This window comes from Lissotriton helveticus, chromosome 9 (assembly GCF_964261635.1).
Source record: "Lissotriton helveticus chromosome 9, aLisHel1.1, whole genome shotgun sequence".
Lineage (NCBI taxonomy): Eukaryota > Metazoa > Chordata > Amphibia > Caudata > Salamandridae > Lissotriton > Lissotriton helveticus.
The window spans coordinates 94,155,204-94,173,764 of record NC_136070.1 but is presented as its reverse complement, the minus strand read 5'-3'; the positions used below and the strand labels follow the sequence as shown (position 1 = coordinate 94,173,764).

At 45.1% G+C, this 18,561-nt stretch overlaps 1 protein-coding gene across 1 annotated transcript in view; it reads right to left on the bottom strand.

The window, feature by feature from the left end:
• LOC144782641 (uncharacterized) overlaps nt 1–15,695 on the bottom strand; it is a 589,272-nt gene extending 573,577 nt beyond the window's left edge. The window contains exons 1-2 of the mRNA XM_078661997.1: nt 15,593–15,695; nt 15,388–15,469 (exon numbers count right to left, since the gene is read on the bottom strand). The gene's annotated coding sequence lies outside the window, so the exon portion shown is untranslated. The remainder of the gene's footprint in view (nt 1–15,387; nt 15,470–15,592) is intronic.
• Nucleotides 15,696–18,561: the final 2,866 nt, after the last annotated feature.

Below are 18,561 nucleotides of genomic sequence, written 5' to 3'. Positions count from 1 at the left end.
GGACCATTGAGGGGTTTGAACCCTCTGCTGGAAGGAACGTTTATCGCCCTGACGAAAGCATTTACGGAATTCCTTTCGTTTCTCCAGACCAACAGCCTTGACAGTATCCAGCTCTACCTTCATCTTGCTTATCTCCCGTCGGAGTGTGCCCCGAACAAGGAACAGCCATTAAAAGGAAGGTTTTAAACTTCAGCTGCGCATCAGGCTTGAGGCCGGTGAGGAGCAGCCAGGCTGAGTGCCGAGAACAGACGCCATGGGAGTAACCATGCGCGGCAAGATCTGAAGCATCCGCTGCCGCACTTATAATTTGATTGGCTACTAGCCCACCTTCTAGTAGAATTTCGCTGAAGTCCTGCCCGTCTTCTTTCAGGAGTTTTTCTGTAAACCTTGTCAGGGAGTCCCAAAGAGACCTGTCATATCGCCCGAGAAGGGCTGAGGCCCTCGCAATCTTCATGGATGAAGTCGAAGTATTGCACATTTTTCTGTCATAGGAGTCCATCTGCTTATTGTCCTTCTCCGGGGGGACAGAAGATGACGCAGACGCGGAATTAGACCTCATGGCTGCTGCCACAATGATGGAATCCGCTGGTGGATCAGCTCTGAGAAACAAGGCATCCTCGGCTGGGGCCTTTTACTTTTTGGCAATCCTGGATGGGAGGGAACCCACCATAGCAGGGGTGAGGAATGTGGCCATGGCTGGTTACAAGAATCCTGGCACCAAAGGAAGCAGAGGTCTAGGCGCTGTACGATGGTGTAAGGTGTCGAAGATGATGGACGTGGGAACTGCCGGGGTATGCAAAGTGATGTTTAATTTCATTGCAGACCTACCCAGGACATCTGAGAAAGTCGCAATGTCATCTCTGGGAGACACTCGCGATAGAGGAGTTGAAGAGGTTGGAGAGTAGTCCCGAACCGAGGATCTCGTAGAGGAAGACAATGTGGGTGATCTTGTGCGTCTACTCTTATGGGGATGGTCATGATGAGAGCTGTGACGACCTCTGGACCGTGATAGGTGTGGGGACGGCGACCTTGGTGTTCTGGGGGGAGAGTGGCGACCCCTGGACCGTGATCGGTGCGCGGAAGGTGATCTTGGTCTTCTGGGGGGAAACTTGGAGGGTCTAGCAGGAGCGCTTCTCTGAGGAGAGGTCCTGGATGGCGAGTGCGTACAGGAGTAGTCTGAGCCCGGACTGCTGCGGTCACCTGTCCCGACACCTTGCAGCCAGCGTGGCGACAGACCGTAGGCCCCCTTCTCTCCAGCTCTGGGAGATTTCTCCAGTGAAATCTGCACAATATGCAGTCCTGGGGATGATGACTGCTCTCCAGATGACGATTTGGACCTGGATATAGACTTACGCCGGTTCTCCTCTGTAGCCGCTGCAATTTTTTCCCTCAACTTCAAATGCCTCGACGTCGATGAAGTCTACGTCACCATCGGCATCGATCGTGGTGACCTGCTATGGGAACGTCGTCCGGCTGTCGACGGTGGTCTCGGGGTCGATCTCCTACAGCGATGCGTCGACCTCGGCGTCGACCTATGACGTCAACCTGGGGTCCTCGACGTCGACCTTCGTCGGCGGCCTGGGGACCTCGACGTCGATCTTCCATGACGTTGTGTCGGCGTCGATCTTCTTGACGTCGAGTGGTGGGACTTCCACGATGCTCTTGACATCGAAAAGCCCTCTCGCGACGAGATGTTTTATTCACATAGGGACTTATGTGCAGAATCTCAAGATCCCAGCATATAAAAGTATAGGTATTTTTATGTGCGAACACATAGGGGGCAGCATGCAGTGCGGTGAAGCAACACCCCATCCCCCGTCCAACAGAGCGCAGTTAAGAGTAAACACACAAGCAGATATGAATTCTGCATTTGGGTTTCTTCATAGGGCGGGGCAAAACAGCAAAAGAAACAGAGATGGCAAACCAACCCCACTCGCCTCACTGAGCGTGCCTGCTCTCTTCCCAATTGCCTGCAATATTCGCTTTATCTCCTGCCTGTGAACGGTGGTCTCGAGGTCGATCGCCTACAGCGATGCGTCGACCTCGGCGTCGACCTATGACGTCAACCTGGGGACGTCGACCTTGGCTTGCGGCCTGGGGACCTCGACGTCGATCTTCTTGACGTCGAGTGATGGGACTTCGACGATGCTCTTGACGTCGACAAGCCCTCTCGCGGCGAAATGTTCGCCGTCGTGACTCTCGACACCGACCCCCTCGAGGGTGGCGGAGAGTGTCTCGACATCGACGGAAGCCTTGATGTCGAAGGAGACTTTTCAGGTCTCTCAGGACCCACAGCCTTCAAGCCTGAAGTGCTGTGCCTCGACGCCGCTTTACTTGCATGCGGCGGAGAATCTCGACGTCGAGAAGGTGATTTGTCCCTCGATGCTGAAGAGTGTCTAGGTCTCTTCGACATCGACTTCTACTCTCCTGTTACCTTCTTCTTTCTGGACTCAGGAGAGGTGGTATGTCGCCGTTTTTGGTGTTGTTTGCTTGGAGAAGGTGGTTTGAAGACTCCATGGCCACCTCCATGATGGCTTAGGTCCTTCTCCAGCTGGGCATACAGTTTTATGCGTTCCCTGTCGCGCAGAGTCTGCCTGGAAAACTTCTGCCAGTGGTAGCACCGGTCAGGATTGTGTGAGGATGGAAGACACACAGTACACACATAGTGTGGATCTGCCAGTGCCATCTTCTTGCCACAGGAAGGGCATTTCCTGAATAAGGCTGGCATTCTGATTGAAAACATTTATGGTAAACCCAAAAAACCAGTAGAATAAGCCTTTAGAAGTCAGAAAATGTTGAGTTTTCTAAGAAAAATATCAACAAAATCACTTTCAGTCAAAAAACTGAAGAGCGCAAGCTCCAGGATCCTCATAGAAGGAGATGGAAAAAAGAACTGACCTAACTGCCACCTGTGGTGCATCATGGGAGCAAGGGGTCTCCTGGAGGTCTTAAAGGCACGGTTACCCTTAAAAGGCAAGATGTCAGTTTTTCTTTGTTTCTTATACTCTACTGCAGCCTACAGGCAAATGCCTGCAATTACAACCTTCCTCTATGGCACTAAAGAATTGTGATATGGCAATGGTTACTGCTTCCTCTCTTCCTTATGGGTTGGGAAGGTATAGGCACCACAATGCAAACCTATGTAATTTCAGCATTTTTGCTATGTTGGAAACATTTAGGCTGCATGTATATGTTTTCACATATGCATATATATATGTATTTTTGATATGCTCTCGAATCCAGCACATGGGCGAGGATTATTCATAGGTTATGACTATTGATGAGTATCCCCTGGATGAGAACTGTCTGTTTTGTCATTCCCTTTCACCACACACCACCAGCACCACCCAGAAAAAACCACTGTGATGGACCTGAGCTATGAGTGATTCAGGTGAGTTGGGGGAGGCACAGGGATGTTAGTGTTCGGAAGCCAGTCACTGCTGTGATGTCATCAGCCAGGAGCTGACCGGTGGATACAAAAGGGGCTCCCTACTGCTTTATTTTATTCACCAGCAGCAGGCAGCCCCCCAACTTTCTTTGGGACCAGGGATCTATACCAGCAAACTAGGCAGTGGTAGCCAGGCTAGAGCTCTTAGCCAGGATTTGCGTTTGACTATTGCGCCAAGGAGCCCACGTCAGCCAGGGCGCCAAATTTCTATCTGCCCGGGGCGCTATCCTAGCAAAGGAGTGCTCTGACAGGGGTTCTCAGTCGAGCAGCACAACAGATGGCATTCGACAAAAAAGCTCCCTGCAGAGAGAATGCGAGAATGAATGTAGATCAGTCAGTCACAGACTGAGTCAAACCCGTTGCCAGTGTGCACAGCCCTTCTGTATCCAGATAAAGTCAGTTGCTACAGATATACTCCCGAGGCGAAGGCTGTGCGTGCGACGTCAGATGGGTATATAGGCACGGCAGTGGAGGAGACGCTGTTTCACCAAAGAACCGTGCGACCCTGGGCCTATTTCTTTCACCTTACCTCAGACTGTACATTTTATAAAACGCTAAAGTATGGTATTTGATGGTTTCCCATGCCGACACCTGGCACTAATGTTGACGAAACATCAGGTCGGAAATGCTCTTGCTACAATAAATATGATTCTGTAAAAACCCAGGCTGCTCCCCCATGGCAGAAAAATGGAGAGGCGGGTAGTTATGGAACAGTATCTTCGCCTGATTCACAAAGGCAAAATTACACTTCCGTGTACATTTACGATTATTTGCTATTCACATAGGGATTTATGTGCAGAATCTCAAGATCCCGGCATATAAAAGTATAGGTATTTTTAAGAGCGAAGACGTAGGGGGCGGCATGCAGTGCGGTGAAGCAACACCCCCATCCCCCCGTCCAACAGAGCGCAGTTAAGAGTAAACACACAAGCAGATATGAATTCTGCATTTGGGTTTCTTCATAGGGCGGAGCAAAATAGCAAAAGAAACAGAGATGGCAAACCAACCCCACTCGCATCACTGAGTGTGCCTGCTCTCTTCGCAATTGCCTGCAATGTTCGCTTTATCTCCTGCCTTGTCACGTTTTTTGATTCAACCACCCTTGTCACTTGCCTGTCTCTGTCTTATCTGATTATCCAGACAGAACAGTCTACCCTTAAATCAGTAAAGTATCGCATTCCAGGGCATTCTTAACCAGAGCAGCTCTCTGTGCGTGTGTAATTATCCAATTAAGCGCCTCCTCTGTCATTAATGGCGCAGCCACTCACCCGGCACAGGAGGCAGAGCACAGAGCGCTGCATCTGAAGGAGCCAGCTCGGCTGCACTGCACCCCCACCTCCCGCCCAACACACAGTCACCCGCACCCCCCTCCAACGCCCTGTGAGACAGAGTGAGTCCTGTGGAGATGCTGGCCATAACACCTCCTGGAGAGCCCCCTCCCCCTTAATCCCGGGGGCTTGGATCCTGCCCAAGAGAACATGGCTCATTGTTTCAAGCAGAGATTGTGCAGAAACATCAATTACATATCCGGGAACTGCAGTCGCTCCATGTGGGGCTAAAACATAGGAAGCCTAACAAAGGAGCAGAATAACGGGTGGGGCGGGGGGGGTAATTTAAAAGAACGGCCTAAAATAGATCAGAGGGTTGGTGCACCTGCTGCACTGATCAAAGTAGAGTAGAATCTGAGTAATGTCCAACATCATGCATGGATTACAATCACTGAGCTGCACACATGCAGGAAAGCCCCATGAAACACACGAGTGCCGCCACTAGTACCAGACTGCTCTAATATGGGTATTTAACATTGTATTAACCCCTTCCGCGCTCATGACGAGCTGGGCTCGTCATGAGGTAGCCTCCTCGCACGCTCATGACGAGCCCAGCTCGTCACGTAACATGCGAATCCGCAAAAGTCAGCGTGCGAGCGGAATTCCGCCCGCACGCATGCGGTTAAGAAAACGGCAATAAAAATTAAATACTAAAATTAACTAACTAGTTGTGATATGGGGAAATTTGCATTTACTTCACTTTCGCACTGCGCGATTCCCTTGCGGGAGCCATAATTGCTACCATATGGCGCCACTCGCTCCCGCAAATGAATCGCCACCCGGGCACGCGTTGCCATTGAAGGCAATGGAACGAATGCACTATTTGGCTGAAAAGCCGAAGCGATTGCAAAAGGTCTTTTGCCTATGCCTACGGGCTCCTGAGATCATGTAGGAAAGTACTCCCCCTACTCCCATTCCAGTCCCGCCTGCTACTAATTCAAGGCTTAGTGCTAGCAAGGCTGGATTACAGTAACGCAATCTACCTCGGGGCGCCGGAAGCCACCTTGCAAACACTACAAAAAACTCAAAATGCCGCAGCCCGCCTGCTTACAAACACCCCAGCAAGAACTTCGGCCAAACCCGCCTTGAAAAAACTTCATTGGCTCCCCGTAAGGGAAAGAGTCGCTTTCAAGGCCCTTTGTCTGGCACACAAGGTCCTGAACAATACAGGTCCCCCCATTCTGAGCGCCTGGATCACTCCATACAGACCCTCGAGAGCGCTTCGGTCCGAACAAGGAAACCTTATTGTCGTCCCCAGGGTGAAGAAAACCCGCATAGGCGGCCGCAGATTTTCGGTGAACACAGCCAGAAAATGGAACGCTCTCCCCCAAACCTCAGAGCTGAGCCAAACCTCCTTCGATTCAGAAAGTCCCTCAAAACCCTCCTTTTTCCCTGATTCTCTCCGAATTTTCTTTCTTTTTTTTCTTTTCCTGTGCCCCCCGTTAGGAGTTCGAGGTTTCAGCGCTGGGATACTCAAGGGTGACTACGCGCTATACAAAAACCAAAATAATAATAATAATAATATGCAGCGCATGCGCGCTGCATAGGCGAGACCTAATAAGATGTTTGGTGCACTCATAACTTTGCTGAAACACAATAGGTCAATAAAGTCAGAATTCTTTTTTACACTATTTCCCTGGACCAGCCCTTAAAATTGGAAAACATTACAAATATCAACCTTCAAAAAATAACCACGCTACATTAAACATTAAACATGTCAGCAATGCAGTCAATTTCAGCCAAAATATAAAGGGACACTACAAACCCCTATGCATCAGCAATTTAGCAATGTATAGTTATCAACTCATCAGGCTACAATTTAGTTAATTTGCATATATATCTATATAACATCCTTTCTGAACACAGTGCTAAAAATTAAAACAAGTCTGGAGTGAAACTACTTTACGACGCACCATGAAATACAACAAATTGCGACAGAGAAAAATTATGTGTGGGATTGGTACACTCATGTACAATATAATACATCAGTCTTAGTGATTATAATATAAATGATTTGAAAGCTGTGCCTACCTACTTTTTCTGAATCCAGATTATGATGCATATCGTACAAGTGTTTCATGGCTTCTTTGCTGATAACACTGACATAGCAAGCGCCTGCTATGGGATGCGTCTTCCCATATTTTAGTAATCCCAAAAAGGTACATAAATGATTACCTTATTTAGGAGTTCCTTCACAGAAACATGCTCACAAATCTTCACTGTACATGCAAATTTGTCAAAAGGTAACCATGCATACAACCACCCGCAATTTATTTATTGAGACACAGTCAAATAATACCAGCAAACACCATCCGCATCCACATTATACTGGCCCAAATATGCCAAATACAGGCCTAGCATTTATGACATTTTTTCGCTTAAAAAATACTTACATGAAAAATCTGATAGTAAACACAAAACATACAACAATTACAAATAAGTTATTTTATTATAACAACCATCACAAATCATACATAGCTTTAAAATTAAGCTGTTAAAATGTATAAAATTGAATTTAAAACTAGGACAATAAACAAATAAATCAAGCTATCCAACATTAAGACATTTGATCATTACATTAATTTCATTTAAAATTCTATTTGACCCTCCTATTTTTCTGTCAAAATGTTCAAATAACCAGACATTTTTAATTCAGCAGACAGTAAAGTAAGGTCAAATCTAGGAGACACTTCGCGCTGGGCTGCGGCTTCAAATCAACTCAAACCGTCTTCATCAGGACGTTAGAAATGATGCACAACAATTCATCTTGAACTAAAATCAACCAAATCTTCGACATCTCACTACAAAAAGCATAAAATAATTGATGACACATTACCATAGTATTATTAATGTGAACAAACCAATGTTTAAACATATAATTCATGTCATATAATCTCATTCCAGTTAGGTGAACTTTTCTCAATTTCTTTCTTAGCTGTTCTAATCTGTCATTAATTACATTAATACAAATTAAAACAATGATACCTGTAAAGTGTTGCTACAGCATCTCATTTTTTGCAGCCTTATCTCAAGTTACTTACCTTCAGAAACATTCTTTCTGAAGGATATGACAGCTCCAGTAGAGTCCTTATACTAACTCTATTCCTTGAAACTAGACTAGAACTGAGTTTTACTTCAGGAACGACAAATCACCTATGACAGTCTACACTGCTCTGCATTGGTCATGGAGCCATGTGACTTCCTCAAAAATGAGGTTGGAAGAACATGTAAAGTGCCACAGCAGTCACTAACATCATTAAAACTCCAACTATTTTCTGCACCCCTACAGAAGGTAAGGAAAGAGAGGGTGGAACAACATTATAAAAGAGAAAAGAACACCCTTACCTTATCCCAACTTGGGGTCTGATTCCGATGTCGGACGGACCGGAGTCCGTCCGACATCGGTCAGGAGCTGTAACCGAACGACCTCCTGTTGTCGACTACAGACCTGCAAGTAGGATGTGACTGAAACGTGTTTGGTCACATGCCTATATCTTTCAATGAGAGCATGCATTCCGAAAGGCTGTGGGAAACTGCTCCCTTGGCCGGAATGACCCGGCCGGGGAAGTACTAAAGGGTTTCCGGATGGCCGACAGACTCTCCGAGCCCGTCGTAAGCCATCCGAAAACCTGAGTCGGATTAAATTCCAACCAAGCCCATCAGAATGGCTCGGTCGGAAAGGAATAGGAACTGCACATTCCGATGCGGGCAGGAAGGTCGGAGCCCTTCCTGCCCGCATCGGAATCGGTTCTTTAGAAGGGGAATACTAAGAACAATGGAATGTGTGGGAGCTGTCATTGTCATCAGGAAGAATTCTCCTGTATGGGCATAAACTTGTTCTTCTAATGAACATTTACTCCTGCCGACCACTCCAAAGTATCTTGAAGGGGAAAGGTTGAGGTTAACCTTTTATCTTAAATAAAAAAAGCTTTGAAACTCTGCTGTTGCAAATATCATTTGTGCTTTGCCCTGCTCTTCCAGGGAGTTATGTTTAGCAAAGGGGTGCACTCCAGACAGTGCTTGGTAGAAGGACTCAATTGTAAGGTCTCTCAGAAGAAATGACATGATTGATTTGCCCCTCATTTAGTGAGTGCTAACCCAGTACTTATCGGCCAATTCACAAAATGTTTTGATGAACAAAGAAATCCATATACAATGGTTTGTCCGATGACTGGGTTCAAAGTACTGTAAGAAGGAATTTAACAGCTAAAGACAGTCATGCACCCTGTAATAAACTAATATGTGAATGCAATGGCTTAGAGCTCTTTACAAATCTAGTCTGTGCGGTTTCACGTCATCTTTTGAGAGATGAGAAGCGCTGCAAAAACGCGAAAGTGAAGTTCAGAAACAACTTTGAGCAATAAACATTATCTTATCCTTGGAAAAAAAATGTGAATGGGACGAAATACGTAGAGCTTGCAGTCCTCCCTTCTCGCTGATGTAACAGAGTCCTCAGAGGGCAGCCATGCATTGGAACAAATGGCCAATCAGGTAGGTCAGAACTAAAGTTAGGTTCCACTGGACAACTCTGAAATTAAACCGGGAATAGCTTGTTTTGCAGGCATTTTATGTGTATGGCTAGAATGGTAATTCTTATCAAAGATTCCTGGTTAGGAAAATAAACACATGCTGATATCGCTACCAGGCATCCACCCCGATGTTGAGATCTTTCTTTACTGCATGAGAAATAACAAACCTCAAAATGTACAACATGATTCATTTGAAGAGATTCTAGGAGTAGGATCTGCACCACAAAGTAAAAATAGTTATGTACTAGAGGTTACTGCCTTAGTTTAAAGACATCTTGCGCGTAGCAGAACATCCAAGACCTCTAAATGTAAACTTTTCTAACAATCAAATAGGTGTAACCTGGAGTTGTAGGGAAGAAGCAAGTATCAATTAATTAATCATGACAGAATGTCTCTTAATACATGAAGAATGTCTCTTAAGAAAACGAGTTACTTACCTGTAACTTTGGTTCTCCAGTATTGGAAACTTTCATAGATTCGCATGCTTGAATCATTCCCCGTCGTCGAGATGGGAGTCCCCGGGATATATAAAATAGTAACAGAAATCATTACAATAGAAGAAACCAGGCCTAGGCCCATTCTAGTGTTGTAACATATCCACCTCTTTTTGTAAAAGAGACCAAATAAAATATATGAACAACCAATCAGATTAGCCTCACCCGGTAGAACCTTCCTGAGAGAACCTCAGACCCTCAGATTTTCATAGCCGTAGTGTAAAAGCATAACTTAAACTGCTGAAGGCTGAGCTTTCCCAGGGGAGGAGGGTTGGCCGCATGGGAATCTATGAAAGTTTCCAATACTGGAGAACCAAAGTTATAGGTAAGTAACTTCTTTTCTTACTCCAGTATTGGAACTTTCATAGATTCCCATACTTGAATCAGAGTAGCTGGCAGTTATGAGCACATATTTTTAACCTTAATTCCTTGTTCAACCATTATAAGCATTAACATAAAAAATCAATGGAAATTAAACACATTTGTAAACATAAGGAAAAAAGGAAGAAACAAGCAAATGAACATCTAAAAATGTGCTAAGCGCACACGCAGAGAAACGCAAGGAGGGTAGAAAGGGAAAGCTCACCACTCAATGAAAGAGGTCCTCAGGAACACAAAATTAACCCTGCACCCGAGAAGGACACATTCTTTTTTTAAATAATACTCTAGTACATTATAGTTAAACAACAAAGCAACATATGAATGAATCGCTTATCAAATGAAAAAAGGCAGATGGTTATTTTTCTTGATTGTAGTCAAAATAATTCCTTTATTGAAAAATCACTTAGGGCCAGATGTAGGTAAATGTCATTTACCGATTCTTAAATACAGAATTTTACCGATTCGGTAATCAAGAATCGGTAAATGAGATGTAGGGAAAAAATCGGTATTTTTTACCGAATCGGTAAAATTCGGTATCTGACATTCGGAATTTACAGAATCGGTATTTACCGAACCGGTATTTCCCATTCATTCCTATGGGCCAAAAGGCCCATAGGAATGAATATGAAATACCGATTCGGTAAATACCGAATCGGAAAGCAAGCAAAAGTGAAACTTAGGAAAACAGCCAATCAGGTGCTACCACCCTCCCCCTCCCTACCAGGAAGTGGCTAACCAGGCAGCTGCAACTAATTAGAAGGTTCTGGAGAGGCAGTCAGAGCTGAGCAGAGACACAGAGCAGCAGGGAGAGTTGTATTTGAAGGTTTACCAGAAAATATGGCAAGCAGCAGTGAAAGTCAGAAGGCAGAAAGAAAGAGGAAAATAAAGTTCAGCAGCATGGAGCTGCAGGTACTTGTGGAGGAGGTAGTGCGAGTGCACAACAAACTTTTTGGCAGGCACTCCCTCACTGTTCCTGTGTCTGCCAAACGAAAAATCTGGCTGGCAATTGCAGAAAAAGTTAATGCAGTGGGAGTCACACCCAGGAATATTGAGGATCTCAAAAAAAGATGTTATGACATCCAGAGCCTCACCAAGAAGAAGATGTCTGAAATACACAAGCAAGCTGGTGTCACCGGTGGAGGCAGGAACTCAGCGCCCCCCCTGACTGACCTGGAGGAGTTGGTGGCCTCAACCATTGAGGCAGACAGCGTCTTGGGACTTGGAGATGTGGACAGCTCAGCCAGAGCAACAAAAAAAGGTAAGACGCATGCGCAGCATGACACCCCATACCAACCTGCTTCCCTTTACCCTTTGTGGACAAGCCAACCCCAGTCCAGTACTGCCAGCACTATACAGGAGCAATGCATTGTGGGAAATGTAGTCAGCTAATGTAAGACCATGTGTAACTGCGCAGACATCAGCAAGTCACTGAAAGTAATGCAGATAAATGAAAGTGAAATGTGTAAAGCATTTATTGTAGTGACTGTGACACAGTAGCACTCAGTTGATATACGCTTATTTAAACCTAGGGGCAAAATCTGGCAGTCGACCCACAGACACAGAAGGGACTGCACCAGCTAGGGAGGAGAGTGAGGAAGCAGGGCCAAGCCAAGTACAAGCCTCGCAGGAGGAGGGTGACACGACTGGCAGCGCGCATGAAGATGACACTGTACAGACCCCAGAGTTGCCGCACTCCCCACAGCTTTCACAATCCCCTCCCTTGGTATTCTCACCAGAAACCTCCCCATCACTATTCCTGTCCACTCCTGCAACCCCACCAGCCAGGAGGCGTGTCGTGGCCTCACTACCAGTAATGGAGGCAGCAGAGGGTGAAGCTCAAGTCACTGTAGATGTGAGTTCTGCAGCACTGCAGTCCACAAATGAGCCAGTCACAGCGCGCAGAAGACAACGCAGACCCAGCAGTGCAGGTGGACGTGGAGATGGCACTGTGTTCCGTGGGCTGGAGGGGAGCATGGTGCGCATACAAAGGATGCAGGGCAAATCCATCCAAGCCTGCCATCGCCAATTCCGAGTCCTGAATGAGCAAATAGGAGACATGGGGAAGGGCATGAGAGACATTGTTGAGTCAAATAAGGAGGTTGCAAAAACAAATGCGGACATTGCAGCAGGGATGCAGCAGATGAGCAACTCAATTACACAGCTCTGCTCCAAACTAGACAGTCTGTCCCACACAAGGCACAGGGAGGCCCGTGTCCACAATACGGCCATCAATCGTCTGGCCACTGCCACATCCCTGCTATGTCGTAGGGGCATAAATATGCAGGAGGCCTTGACACAGAACACGGCTGAGGTCACCAGGGGCATGGCAAGAATCACAAGTGCACTAGAGGCTATGCTGATTTCACACACTGCACAGGATCCTGCCCTGGACGTGGCAGAGGCTGAAGACAATAGTAGCCGGAGCAGCATGGCAAGCGCTGTAGTGGAGCCACGGAGGAGTAGCAGTCGCCCAGCTGAGGCTGCAGGGCATGCTGAAAACATCGACCAACATCCTAGTGGCTCAGGGAAGCGCGGGCGCAAGTGACATTGCAGGTCATGGGTGAAGTAACCCGGGACATACAGTCCCCACGTTTATAATGTTTATTTTGTTGCACTTCAGTGCTTGAACGTTGTGGCAACATTAAATTACGTTGTTCTCATACACAACCTGTCTTTGTCTCATTACTTACTCAGAAATAGTTGCGTGTAGTCTCCTCACGTCTGTATCTGCCATCACTTGGTGTTGACACTCCAGCAGGTTGTGTTTCAGGCACAGCAATCTCGTCGTCATGATCCTCATAGTCTGACAACTCCACCTAAGTCCCCTTCTTCACGGCAAGGTTGTGCAACATAGCACAGGCAGCAATGATCTTACAGCAGGTGATGGGGGTATACTGCCGTGCACCTCCACTCTTGTGCAAGCACCTGAACCTGCTTTTCCAGATACCAAAGGTACGCTCAACGAAATTTCTTGTGCTCTTGTGCCCAGTTATATCTCCTTTGGCTTGGTGTTGAGGGGTTGAGGTAGGGGTGAGTATGAAGGAGCGGAGGGCATATGCACTGTCTCCTAAAAGGAAATGGGAATACATTACTCACATGCATAAATGTACTTCTTACTGCAATAGTGTTAAAGGGGTCGAACACTGTGTCTTACCTAGGAGGTATCCCTCACCAAATTCCCCTGCTGTCAGCCGTGCATAGATGCCGCTGTTCTGAAATATAAAGGAGTCGTGGGTACTCCCTGGAAATTTTGCCACAAGGTCAGTGATGGCGCACTTGGCATTGCAGATCACCTGCACATTGATGGTGTGGGTGGACTTCCGTTTCCTGTATATATATTCAGTGGCAGCAGGGGGACAAATGGGAATGTGCGTGCCATCAATGCAGCCAATGATATTGGGGAATCGCGCCATCTGGTAAAAGTCAGATTTTGTTTGGACCAGTTCAGCATGGGTTGCAGGAAAAGTTATATAATGCTCCATCCTCTGTAACATGGCGTCAAGGAATTTTTGGAAAAAGCGTGACAGGCTGCTTTGGGTCACCCCACCTACGGCAGCAACCACGCTCTGGTAGCTCCCAGACGCAAGCAGGTGTAGGCTGCACAGCACCTGCCCGTGGGGTGGAATAGCGTGTCCCCTTCGGGTAGTGTGCTCCAACAGTGGTTGGAGGTCCCTGATGAGGTCCAAGATGGTGTCTGGGGTCAACCTGTACCTCTGGAGTATCTCTGCCTCTGTGAGCATGAACAAGGTGACCCTCTGTCTGTATACCTGCTCCTCTCTCTGCCATTCCCTCTCTCCTTCCTCCTGTAGCCGTAGCCATCTTGCAATGACATAAAATGCCGCCATTGTGCAAAAAGATTTGCCTTTTGGGTCCTTTTTTATAGGCTGCACCTGGTTACCACCTGATAACAATCCATGGTAAATACCGACTCTTAAATACCGAATTTCAAGCAAATTCGGTATTTAAGAGCTTACCTACATCTCAATATTCAATTTTACCACTTCTTATTTACCGATTCGGTATTTTACCGATTCGGTAACTTTACCGATTCGGTAAATTTACCGATTCGCAAACCGTTGCGATTTGGTAAAGTTACCGATTCAGTAAATTTTCCGAATCGGAATGTTTACCGATTCGGTAACTTTACCGATTCGGTAAATTTACCGAATCGGACGATTTTCGGTCTCCTACATCCCAAATGCTCAATACCGGTCGGTAACGGCCGAAAATACCGATTTTTGGCCGTTACCGACCGGTAAGGGGCTACCTACATCTGGCCCTTCATTCTTTAAAAGCACCACAGAATTGCTAGCCAACGTGTTTCATCCCTCATGGGACTTCTTCAGGGCGAGAAATAATTACAAAACACTATTTACAATGTGATCACATCATTTCAAAAACATATAATACACATAGTCCAGAAAATTAATTATTGTACTAACAATATTCTGCTATTGGTCAACATCATAGTTAAGCATACTTATCATCATATAGATAAATAATCAACGGGAAGCCACTTTAGCAAAATGGAGGGAAACAAAGCGGAAGAATACATCATCACATTTCTTGTAATAAAAGATTTTTTGATCTATGTAAAGACAAGCTATTGTTGCAACGCATTAAAAAAAAAGACAAGAATAGAATGTATATAGTCATCTCTGTAAAGAGCAACATTCACTTATATCCTGAATAGCTTTAAATGAGATGTATTGGCATACTTTTAGGAACCATAGATTTTTCAGTGAATCATATATTAGGTGTGAACATTCCTGTGATCTATAAACACATATAATAATATTTGCACACTAGCTCAAACCTTAAAAACTATCTGTGTCTGCTGCTGGTATTATTGAGAATTCACGCCAAATCTAAAAGTAGTGACGAAAACACATTGTATCTATAAATAAAACACAAGTGTTCCAATTCTATGATTTAAGTTTCTTCATATTGTCACGCTAGAATTTGTTTTGTTTTTTAAGATGTTTTTAAGAAAGCCACTATCTCAATTCCTTATTTTTATTGCTCCTATTTATATAAATAAAAAGGGTCAACTTAAAAGCGTGCACCATCCACATACCTATATGGCAAATCTAGTATGAAATTTATACACATTTAAAGGGAGTCATGATCAATCAATGATCCATTTTTTGATCAATAACACATAATTCCATGCAGCCTTATCATAATATTTATACTCTAATTCATACCTTGATAAAGAATCTGTGTCAGCTGAGAATATCTTTGTCAATCCTGGCCAAATGTAAAAACAATGTAGGAGACCCATTCTATCTATAAATAAGCACAATTTATATGTTGCCATGAGTGTATATTATGAGAAATAAAAAAAAATTCTAACTTGTTCTTTATTCTCATTCCATTATTTATAAAAGATTATACATAAAAATAACTTACTAATAATAGTTGGTCTTACGCCTGTGCGTGCCATAAAATTCACCCAAATATAGTGTTGGCTGGTAATTCAGTATAAACCAGTAATTCAAAGGGGTTTTCTTCTGTGGAGAGACATAGAAAACTGATATTAAGTCTCGATTCGTTATGACGTATAGTTCTATATATTTTATATCGCGATCAAAATGGAGCTAGCACACTGGCATTTTAAGTTTTTAAGAAGAACGCAGTTTATCATCTTATGGCGATTCCCAATCCAACTAGTGTTATGCACGGTAGCCCCATAGGAAGACTCTCAGGTAAAAACCGTCCTTCTGGATTAACACCGCATACAAGTTTAAACATTGCGGTGGTACTATTATTAGCCATACTAGATGTACGTGCCCACATAATGTAAGTAAAAAGTCTAATGCTAACAGAATTTATCGTCTTATAACAGTTACCTGTCATACTGGTCCTCTTGCACAATTACTCTTCAGGTACGCTCTTAGGCCCAGAGAGCCTGTGCTGGGTATGAACTTTAGCATAGAGAACTTGTATAGAGTAACACATTAGCCCACAGAATGTATGTGGCGTAACACTGCATGTGTGTTAGATTAGTTGCTATACTACCGTTGAGTTAATTCAGTGTCGACGAACCGTATAGTCAGCAATCTTCCCCCAAACGGTACAGCTGGTAAACAGACTAGAGTGGTCACAAATAGTCTAAACGATCTCTGAGTTTAAAACAGCGTCTCAAAATATCCCTATCTTAGCAGTTAGTAAGTCACCCACTGTGACTAGCGTTCCCTGGACGATTCAATTGACCAAACCCCACACGGGTAATAAGACTCCAAGTCAGTCAAGCCTATCTCGGAACTTACTGGGAATATGAATTCCTACAGGCGTACAGAGTAGTCCGGTTCCGTCAAAGTCGTGTTGCACCGAATAGCTTACTTGAGTGCCATTTATACAAGGTAAAGTACCCACACCTGTTACTGAAAACAATGTTCCGGTCACATGACCTGACCGTGATACTAAGCGCCATCTTTAAAGGGTCCAAAGATTCTATATTTAACAGCTGCTGAGTTTAGTAATTCTTTTATAATGGGTGAATAATCACATGCCCAGGATCTTTACATTACCTCTGTGGTGTGGTTTTTTGTAATTCGACATTCAGATTTATACCAAAACAGAAGTTTAAAATGATAACCTAAGAACCGTCCAGTCACATGACCCGGCCATGATACTGAGCGCCATCTTAGAAGGGTACAAGGATTCTATGTTTACCCACCACTAAATCTAGTAATCCTTTTATAATGGGTGTTGTTCACACACCCACGATCTTTATATTGTCTCAGTGGTGTAATGTCTTGTGATTTGACATTCTGATTAATGGACTGCCGAGACATAGGTGTATTCCCGACTAAGTGTGTGCTGATAGCGCCATGCATCAGATCAACTATTATTAGTAAGTTATTTATATGTATAATCCTTTATAAACAGTGGAATGAGAATAAAGAATAAGTTAGAAAAAAAATGTATTTCTCATAATATACACTCATGGCGTCATATAAATTGTGCTTATTTATAGATAGATTGGGTCTCCAACGTTGTTTTTAAATTTGGCCAGAATTGACAAAGATATTCTCAGCTCACACAGACTCTTTATCAAGGTATGAATTAGAGTATAAATATTATGATAAGGGTGCATGGAATTATGTGTTATCGATCAAGAAATGGATCATTGATTGTGAGAAGTTGGCCTGATGTGCAGTGTTCACTATTCTAGTGATCACTATATATCAGTCCAAACAACCCTTATTGATGATTGGTTGTAAGTCAACCTTATAGACCAGCTATCCTAGTAGCATGGATACGAGCAGTCTAAGGCTAAGACTCTAGAGGGCGTGTTAAGCCAGCTGTTTTACCATCACATTACCCCTTGAACACCCAGTGAAAGGACACCACACAAGTGTTATGAAAATAAACAATGTATTTATTAGAATCACAACAACCCTGTACTCTTTATGAGGACAGGGTGCTAAGCACACAACAAAACTCTTATGAAAATACTTAAGTTAGCACGTTATACACAAATGCCCGAGGGGCACGAAAAACCATATACTCTAAAAGTGGAATGCGAAATTACTAGCAGGTAAGTACAGTACTAATAGGCTTTGGAATCGCTAGGACTTGACTATAGAATCGTTAGATTACTTCTAGGAGACCTAGGGGACTCGGGTGCAGAGTGTGCACTCTCACGCGGGATGCGGGACAAAGTCTATGGAAGCTAGTAAATGCAAAGTTAGTGTTTACGGGCGAACCCGACCTGGTAGGGAGAAAACGACAGTGGATCCTGACCCTTGGATAGTGAGGCTATGCTGGGACACCAAAGTGCCGAAGTTACCTAGCCCAGGGGCTGCAGCTGCATAGGTCTGAAAAGACGTCGGGAATCTCGTTGCCGGACCAGGAGCCTGGAAGAAGGAAGTTGCTGGCAGGCGACCAGTGAAGGAAAGTTCGATGGATCCAAGCCTGGATCAAGGAAGAAGGAAACCTGAAAGCAGAGGGGACCAAGTTCTTGAATCACTAGCCAGTGATTGCGTGGGCACCAGGATGGCACCGGGCGAAGTCACCGCAGACAGGTGGGTGGGCGCTGCTGGGCTCTGCAGTCTCTCGGACCAGGAGGCGTTGTCGGCGACCAGGATGGAGGTGCGAGCTGTCCCACGAAGGTTCTTGCTGTCGACGTCGCTGGACCCAGGATTGGGCAACAAGTCTTGGCAAATGCAAGGCCCACGCGGTGGACCTAAAATGGCGTCTTAGCCGGACCAGGAGGGTCCAGGGTACTTCTCCGATGGAGGGAAGCAAGGGCCAGTCTGGAGCAACCAGACCAGCAGCAGTGTTGTCGTCGGGCGTCGTTCGGAAGGCCACAAGCCAGCGGGCTAGTAGCCAAACAACGCGGTGAGCAGCAGAAAGCAGAAGGGCCCCACGCC